This window comes from Centrocercus urophasianus, unplaced genomic scaffold (assembly GCF_019232065.1).
Source record: "Centrocercus urophasianus isolate 14NV4802_14NV808 unplaced genomic scaffold, USGS_Curo_1.0 seq_13, whole genome shotgun sequence".
In the NCBI taxonomy this organism is placed as follows: domain Eukaryota; kingdom Metazoa; phylum Chordata; class Aves; order Galliformes; family Phasianidae; genus Centrocercus; species Centrocercus urophasianus.
The window spans coordinates 37,799,060-37,807,515 of record NW_024884475.1 but is presented as its reverse complement, the minus strand read 5'-3'; the positions used below and the strand labels follow the sequence as shown (position 1 = coordinate 37,807,515).

Genomic DNA, 8,456 nt, shown 5'->3' with positions numbered 1-8,456 from the left:
GTCTACATACCTATTGCATCGGAAGTCTATTTCATCTATTTTGTATTAAAAATCTCATACCTTCTCTTATTGGAACAGAGTTTTCTTATATGTTTTGAGGAGAGTAAGCAGGCAATCCCGTCTTACCTTAGGCAGCTTTATTTACTGCCTGAATTAACTGAAAAAGAGGTTGGAACCTTTTAGAGAGCAGCAAATGTTAGACATCCTGAGTCTATGGAAAAAGGCAAAGGAGAACTTCTAAATTCACTTCTAAAAATTTACATGTTGTGTGAACACAGACATAAGTATCTGAGCTTGAACTCAGAACTTTTGCTTTTTTTTTTGTTTGAGCTAGAAAGTAGATTTGGGATGCAGATAGCTATAGGTCTGTCAGGATTACCTTGGTATCAGGGATGGTCATGGAGCAGATCATCCTGACTATGATGATTGTGCAGCACGTGTAACCAGCAGGTGATCAGGCCAAGCCAGCATTGTTTCATGAAAGGCAGGTCCTGCTTAGCTAGCCTGATTTCCTTCTATGATTGAGAGTACTACCTGGTAAAGGGAAAAGCTGTTGATGTCTACCTAGACTTCAGCAAAGCTTTTTACACTGTCTTCCATAGTATTCTCTTGGAGAAGCTGGCAGCCCATGGCTTGGACAGATACATACTATTGGATAAAGAACTGGCTGGAGGGCGAAGCACAGAGAATGGTAGTGAATGGAATTAAATCCAGCTCACATCATGGTATTCTCTGGGGGTCAGCACTGGAACTGGTCCTGTTTAATATAATATGTTTATTGACAGTCTGGATGAGGAGACTGAGTGCATTTTCAGTAAGATTGCAGATGATGACAAAATGGGAGAATTGTTCATCGTTGATCTGCCTGGGAGTAGGAAGTATTCCCAGATAATTTGTGATAGGATGAGGGGGAATGGCTTCAAGTGGTGGCAGGAGAAGTTCAGATTGGATATTAGGAAAAATTTATTCTCCAAAAGAGTGGTCAGGCATTGGAACAGGCTACCCAAGGAGGTGGTGGAGTCACCATTCCTAGAGGTGTTCAAGAAACACATGGATATTGCATTGAGGGACGTTGTTCAGTGAGAATATTGGAGTTGGGTTGGTAGCTGGACTGGATTATCTAAGTGGTCTCGTCCAACCTTAATGATTCTGTGATCCTATGATTTTAAGCTTTATTTCTTATTCAGGGTATGAAATTTCTGTTTATAGCTTCTGAGAGACTGCTGTATGACTGCATATCTTGCTAATTAGAAGAGGATAAAGAGAAATTGTTTTCATTTTAGAACTGGAGGACTGAGACACAATGGATCTACAACTTGCTTGAATTCATACAAAGTCTGTTGCAGAATGAAGAACTGTTATCCTAAATGTCAGCATGGCAGAGGGTTGCATCTCTGCTTTGTAAATAGTAATATGGATTATTCTGCCAGTATGGTAAGTGTGTTGTTTGACGGATGAGTAAGCTGAGAAATAGTTTTTAGAAAGCTTGTCTCATAGGAAATCTGTGGAATCTAATCCTATTTCTCCAGAGACTGTTTTGTATTTGGTTGCTTGGATGTCCTTTTACAGCTGAATTTATTAGACTGTGTATTGAGAAAGCTTAGTGGTGTTGAGAGCACTTGCAGAAGGCAGTAAGCCAGCTTGTACAGCTTAGCCTTGTGCAGTAGTGTGAAGCATGAAGGTGGTAAGAGTATGCTCATAAATCATGATGTGCGTACTATGTATGTAATGGGTAGAAAATACTGTGAGTTTTATGTAGAACTGAAATTGTATTAGTCCTCTGTCTGCATGTGACCTGCATTCCAGATGAGAAACTTAAGTTATTATTAAAAGTATAATTCAACTGCATGTAGAACACTCCTTTTTTGTTATTAATTGGGCTGATGGTACTTTCTGTGTTCCAGCCATAATAATTTTATGAGCATAAACATTATGCAGTTGTGTCAAAGCATGTGTCACGGAGAGAGAACGATTTCTTCTTTGCTTATTTTTTTAAAATCAGAAGTAGTCCTCTTTCTAAAACATGTGTAACTTGTGTAGAAGCTGTAGTTCTAATGCAAAGCTTAGTTATGTTCTGTGGTCTGTTGTATGGAGAAGGCCATCTTGGATAGACACACTGCTTCCTTTCAGCTATACAAGTAAAATAAGGTATTGACTATAAGGCCTGTAACTTAAACTTTTAATGTATCTGAAAGAAAATGTGTGTGTCTTAGGAAATAAGGAAATAAGGTTTTGGAAATTTATAGCTGTGGTGCATAGACTGATATCTTCTGTATTTTCACCCAAATTCCACTTGAATGTAAGCTAGAAGGAATTGACAGGAAAAGTTATGTACATTTCCAAGGACTCACAGAAGCTAGGTACAAAATTTCCTCAAGTCTAAGTATTTTTTTTACCAACAGAGCAGTAAATCTGCAGCTCGCAAAGACTAATGTAAACATAGTCTTAGGAAGGAAGTATTTTGGTCCAAACAAACCGTTCCTTTTTTTATACGCAATGCGGATAAAGAACAATTCTTGCTGTAGTTCTGTGTGTACAGGGAGGGATGAAATTAATACAGCAGAATATTATGGGAAAGGTAAGTGCAAGAGAAGACTGAAGGACTCAAATACCTAATAAAACCTCAGGAGGATGGGCCTTCATCTGGTGAAATTCAGTGTAAATCCTTATAAAATGTTTACCAGTTTTCCAGTAGATTTATATGGATTTACACTACAGAATGTCTGGACTAAGAATGATTAACAGATCGGAGGGAGAAGGCTCACCTTATGTGCTTGGGATGTTTTCCAGATGCTTAACAGGAGCTGATAAATGCTTGTCTGCTTTAGGAGGCAAAACAATGACAACAAAGACTTCACCCCAAAAATAATCAGATTGATCTAATGACATAAAGGTTATTCTCCTTCAGCTAGTAAAAAGGCATGGGAAACATAGAACGATAGACCACAACATGAGACAATGGCAGTGAGATGAGCCACTCCTATAGGGCATGAACATATAGGTTAACCAAAATTGGTGTAAAGTTTGTAGCTGCAGGCCTTATCTAAATGCCTTCTTCCAGAAGAAAGAAAAATAAAATATAACGTGTGCTTTTGAATCCTAACTTACATTTTGGAGCATATTTAATAAGAAACTTGTGCAGAGACTAGTGTTAAATCTGGCCCAAAGAAACTGTCAGATTTAAGTGCTGTTAAATACTTTTTGTTGTAGACCTGGATTTATTCATCAAAATGAATCCTCGCAGTCATAAGGAAATATGATGATACTATAGAATAATTTGGTTAAATTAGCATATGAGACAGGAATACAGTGAATGTTCCAAAGTCTGTATCACAATATACAGGGGGTAACCTGTTTGCTGTCTTTTAAAAGGTGGACGTGAAAGACTGTTTGCACCAGAAGATATAGTGTGCAAGGTCTGTAGAAAATGATTACATAAAGATTGCACCTAATACAGTTTGTAACACAGTAATTCGTATACTAGCCTCCAGAATTGTGATGTGGTCTGTGTGTGCAGGAAACAGATGGGCATTTAAACACGCTTAGAAAATCATCTTAGAGAAGATGAGATTTCCCTGCACTGAATTAGATACCTAAGTCTGTGTAAGTCAGACTAAGCTTTGAAGACCATGGGGTGTAATGAATTACCATTTTATCCTGAGACAGAATCTGTACTAACACAAGTGAATCATTTTCTGCAAGTGCTAAGCTGACTGTGTCCATATAATTTTGCTATTTTCTTCTTTTTTTTTCTTAATGCTTTCTGTTATTATTTCTGAAGTGTAATGCATTAAATCCTTGCTGTTTTAGTGTATTTAATACCTTGAAAAGACAATGAAACAAGTTACTGAAGGTTATGCCACTTTTCTTTTCTTCAATGCATTATTCCAGAACTTCTAGAAAATCAAAATGTGATTTTATTCATATGGCTTCCAGAACTCTCAACAATTTCCTTTTTTTTTTTTTTTTTTTTTTTTTTTTTTTTTGAGAAAGAATCATAGAATCATAGAATGGTTTGGGTTGGAAGGAATCTTTAAGATCATCTAGTTCCAACTCCCCTGCTGTAGATAGGGACATCTCCATCTAGACCAGGTTGCTCAAAGCCCCATCCAGCCTGGCCTTGAAGAATGAATAGAACCTCACAATTTCATACCTCATGTGGTACTCCTGAGTCAGAATATCCTATAAGAGGATATGAATTTGGACTTTTTTTCTGGTAGATTTACCACATACATCACTTCTAATAACACTACATAACAAGCAAGATAACTTTTTAGTAAAAACAGATAAACACAAGGCAGATACCTCATTACATTTCTTATTGCTGCTCCATGAAACAACTTCCTTTTACTCTCAGATGAATGAAAACAGTCATAGGTAATGAGAATTGCAACTGAAAGATTAGATAAAAGAAAATCAGGTAAGTCAATCTGAATATAAATAAAGGCAATAGTTTATAGACAATACCTGTACACATGCAACTTTTTCTATTAACTCTGGCAAAATTAGCTTCATTTTTTGCTAGCTGGGATATTTCAGTAGAACTCACGAATCCCCAGTAGTCCAAATCAAATAGCAAAAAGTGGAAAATTCCACTAGAGAGGACTTCAAAGAGATTCAAATGAAAGATTTTGGAAGGTACATTTTTTCTAGTAATTGTACAAACAGAAATGATGAGCACAGTTGCCCTTGGTTGTAACTTGGTAGAAAGGATTCAGTCTCATCAGCAAATTAACACAGAATGGATCAGAATGCTTCACATCCTAGCTGGGTTAGGCTACATAAAATGCAGCACCATATGGGGTGCCAGAAGTTCTCTCCCTGTCCAGAACACACTTCTTACATGCTTCTCTGGGCTTTTCTTCTTCTGCCATAACCATCCTTCTCCCCTTTCAGAGGTGTCTTACTGATGCACCTAACTGTTCTATTAATTGCTATTTATTTATTTTTAAATATGGAAATTCTATGCTTTGACTGTGAGCTAGTACTGTTAAGAGAACTTGTATGGTATAGACTATCTTACTAAAACACTGCTACTGGAAGCCTTGCTAAATATCTTTTTTTTTTCAAATGATGAGCTTTCAAAAGCATTTAGAAAAGAAAATTGTGTGAAGTTGTGGCAGACATGGAGAAAATTTTTCCAAGATTTTGTGACTTAAAAGTTGAATAAAATACACCTAAACTGCCTGATTCCCTAATTAGTTGCAAGTGATTTCTTATTTTCTTTTGCATGGCTGCTTTAGTTTCCCTCACAATTTTTTTTTTTTTAAATACACCTTAATCCTTTATCACTTGGACCACACGGATAGTTCCTGAGTTTTGCAATACATTTATCAGACTTAATTCCAGAAATGCATGTTTGATAACAAAAAGTAAAATTTCTCAGACCTTGTTTACATACTATCCTTGAGTGAAATATTAAAATTTTGGGTATGTCAGGTACCTGTTAGGAGATGTTCAAATGCAGCCTTTGTGGACTGTTTTGTAGTGGGATATTTACTATTTAGAGGAATTTTGCTTAAGGCATATTCCATCCTTTCCAGGTTTTTTGATGACCTTATATAGCTATTTGATGTAAAAGGGATTAGGAGAAAGTATTGATGTGGTTAACTCCATTTGTCACATAGCAGCTGTAGACAGTTTTGCTCATCACCTTTCATTCCCTTATGGACTTCATGCTGCAAAAAAGAAATGAAAAAGATCTGGCAAGAAGTATTCTCTTGAAGATTTAAAAGGCCACAGTAATACAGGTTTCTGTTCTTGCTCCTTGGTCTGAATGACCTCAAAAGTGGGAAAAATACATCAAGACTAACATCTGTACTGTCTTAGAAGAAAATTCTGACACACAGATCTATAGGCATAATACATTCTTAGCAAAGCTTCTGTAAGTTAAAACTGGGTAATTGCATAATTCCTAGAGGAATCTGAATAGAGAATGTGAGAGATGTAACTTACAAACCCACTACATTCCTGAAGGGACAAATTATCATAAAAACCACAAAGATGCAAGCTTTCCTATACAAATTCGGCCTATCTGTACTATTGAAAAAGAGCAGAAGTGAGAAAAAAGGCACTGAAGTTTTGAATTAGGCCACTCTAAAACGTGTATGTTATCTGTGTCTGTGAATAGTGCAAATTTATCATGATAATCTACTGTTTGTCTGATGCAACTTATCTATTGCTTATTTGAATTAGTTTTTCAGCCAACCCAACTTTTCCCTGCCTTTCTTCTTAGCTTCTTACCTGCCCAATGTTGTCCTGTTGTATTTGTTGTTGTTTGTTTGTTTGTTTTATATTGATGCCTTATTTGGCTATGTGAATGTTACTTTCTGTTTGATTTGAACTTCTCTTTTGAATTTTCTGTCAAAATTTGCCAGTTTAATTCTAATCTGTTATGGGATGTATAGCAAATCTAAGACATTTTGGTATCCATAGTGTGGTGATATCCCCCATCTCTACTTCTCCATTCTTCCCTATATGTAGTTATATAAAGAACTCAAACCAGCCCAATTGTTACTGGGACAACAATCGCTTTTCTACTTTGTTTTAAACTGCTAATCTCCTTGTTTTCTAGAGAAGAGATACAGCATTGTGGGAACCTCAAACTCTGGACAAAAGCTTTATTTTAGTAAGGATCACTGAATACCTGGAGTATGATTTATAATGATCTTGTCTTTTCATTACGTATATATAATCACTGAATGCTTACTTGTCACTTGGGACAGGTAAGGCTGCCGCTTGCTTCCGGGAAGCAAAACACACACCAGGAAGTTATTCTGGCTAACATGCAATGCTTAAATCACCAGAGAGAGGTACTTTGGATGAATGGAAAATAACATTATAGCAATGAAAAATTGTGTGCATCAGTCAAAGCTCTAGGTCCAAAGCTCTAAGTTTTTCAGCTTGAAGGATAAGCAAGTGAGGACTGTCCTTAAGCAAAGAGCAGGCAGCTGCTGCCTCAGGCAGCTCAGTTACTGAAGACAGAGAATGACTGAGTCAGCTCTTTCTTGTAGAGACTGCTTCTTCCACATCATCTCTGGAGGAGGCAGCCCTGACCCGGGCATGTGAGTCCTGTCCTGTCTAATAGTTGACTGTGCTTTGAATTACCGCACAATTCTTTGGTCTTACTCTTCAGAGAATTGCCTTTTCCTGTAAGAAATCCAAAATACAAGGAAAGCTGTCAGTAGGACAAGAATGGAAAGTAATTGTTGCCAGTAGGATTTTCCAGCTTTCTTCTATGATCTCTTGATTTTATTGATCCTTCTATGTCATATAAGTCACTGTGTTTTTGCCAATGAATGAGCTGATAAGGAACAATAACTGCTTCACATGTGAGTTACAGGATAGGAGTACAGCTACAAAAAGACACAGAATCAGAGAAACACCAAGGTTGGAAAAGACCTACAAGGTCATCCAGTCCAACCATCCACCTACCACCAATAGTTCTCACTAAACCATATCCATATCCCTCAACACAAAAAAGTCCCTGTGATTCTCTGGATTCTGATCCTAGCTAGGAATGCTATTATCTTTTACTGATGTTATTGTCATTAATTTGAGATAGGTGTTTTACTGGGCTGAAGAAGAACAAACCGGATCTGGATCAACATTGGATGCACAGTTACAGTTCTGTTATCCTGACAAATAAGGCTGAAATTCACATGGTCACTACATGGAAAGAGAAGGTCTTGGTAGTTGGAGCTCGAAAGTGAATTTACTGTGTTGTGGAACCACAGCCTAAGCACTTTCTTTTGAGTTGAAAAGGACAATGAGAGAACACAGTATCTCTGAAGAAATTGGAATAAAACAGTAAGTTTTGTAGCCCCCAGAAAACCTCTGTTTCCCTTGAGTACTCTCATTTTTTACAACTGCATCCTGAAGCTTCCTAGTGTGAGCTGAATGTTTTATGTTTCACGTTGTACAGAATGGATGGGAAATGCATTGTTTTTGTCTTTTGGGTTTTAATTTCTCATGCATTCCTTTTGGGTGGCATAAGCAGCTCAGAACTGGCCATTCTGCTTTTTTCTTTTTTTTTTTTGTGCTTTTCCAGAAATCACTACAAAATGTTACTGATACACAAGAAAGGCCAAATTTCTGGGGAAAACAAATCACATCATTTTCTGCTCTTAGTATCTCTCATCACTTCCCTTCAACCTTTCTTTGCTAAGGCTATAAAATGGCTGCAGTGATATACTCCTGTGTGACAACAATGGAATGGGGACTAGCAGCACTGCAGGCCTCCCTGCTGATCTCTGAACTAGGTGAAGTTATGGCAGAGAATTGCCCTGTCAGAACTTTTTCTACTTTTTTTGCATTTATTTTCCTGGGTGGGCTCTGGATTTTCTTTCATTTTGCCCACTGTAGACAATCTTTTTGTCTAGATGTTTTCAACTCTTCATGAGAGTAGAGAAGTGTTTTCAGTGCATTTTTTTTCTAATGATTTTCTGACACCATCC

General features: G+C 37.1%; 1 long non-coding RNA gene across 1 annotated transcript in view; it reads left to right on the top strand.

The window, feature by feature from the left end:
• Positions 1-7,480: 7,480 nt before the first annotated feature.
• LOC122157056 overlaps positions 7,481-8,456 on the top strand; it is an 11,802-nt gene continuing 10,826 nt past the window's right edge. The window contains exon 1 of the long non-coding RNA XR_006167763.1: positions 7,481-7,809. This is a non-coding gene — a long non-coding RNA (uncharacterized LOC122157056). The remainder of the gene's footprint in view (positions 7,810-8,456) is intronic.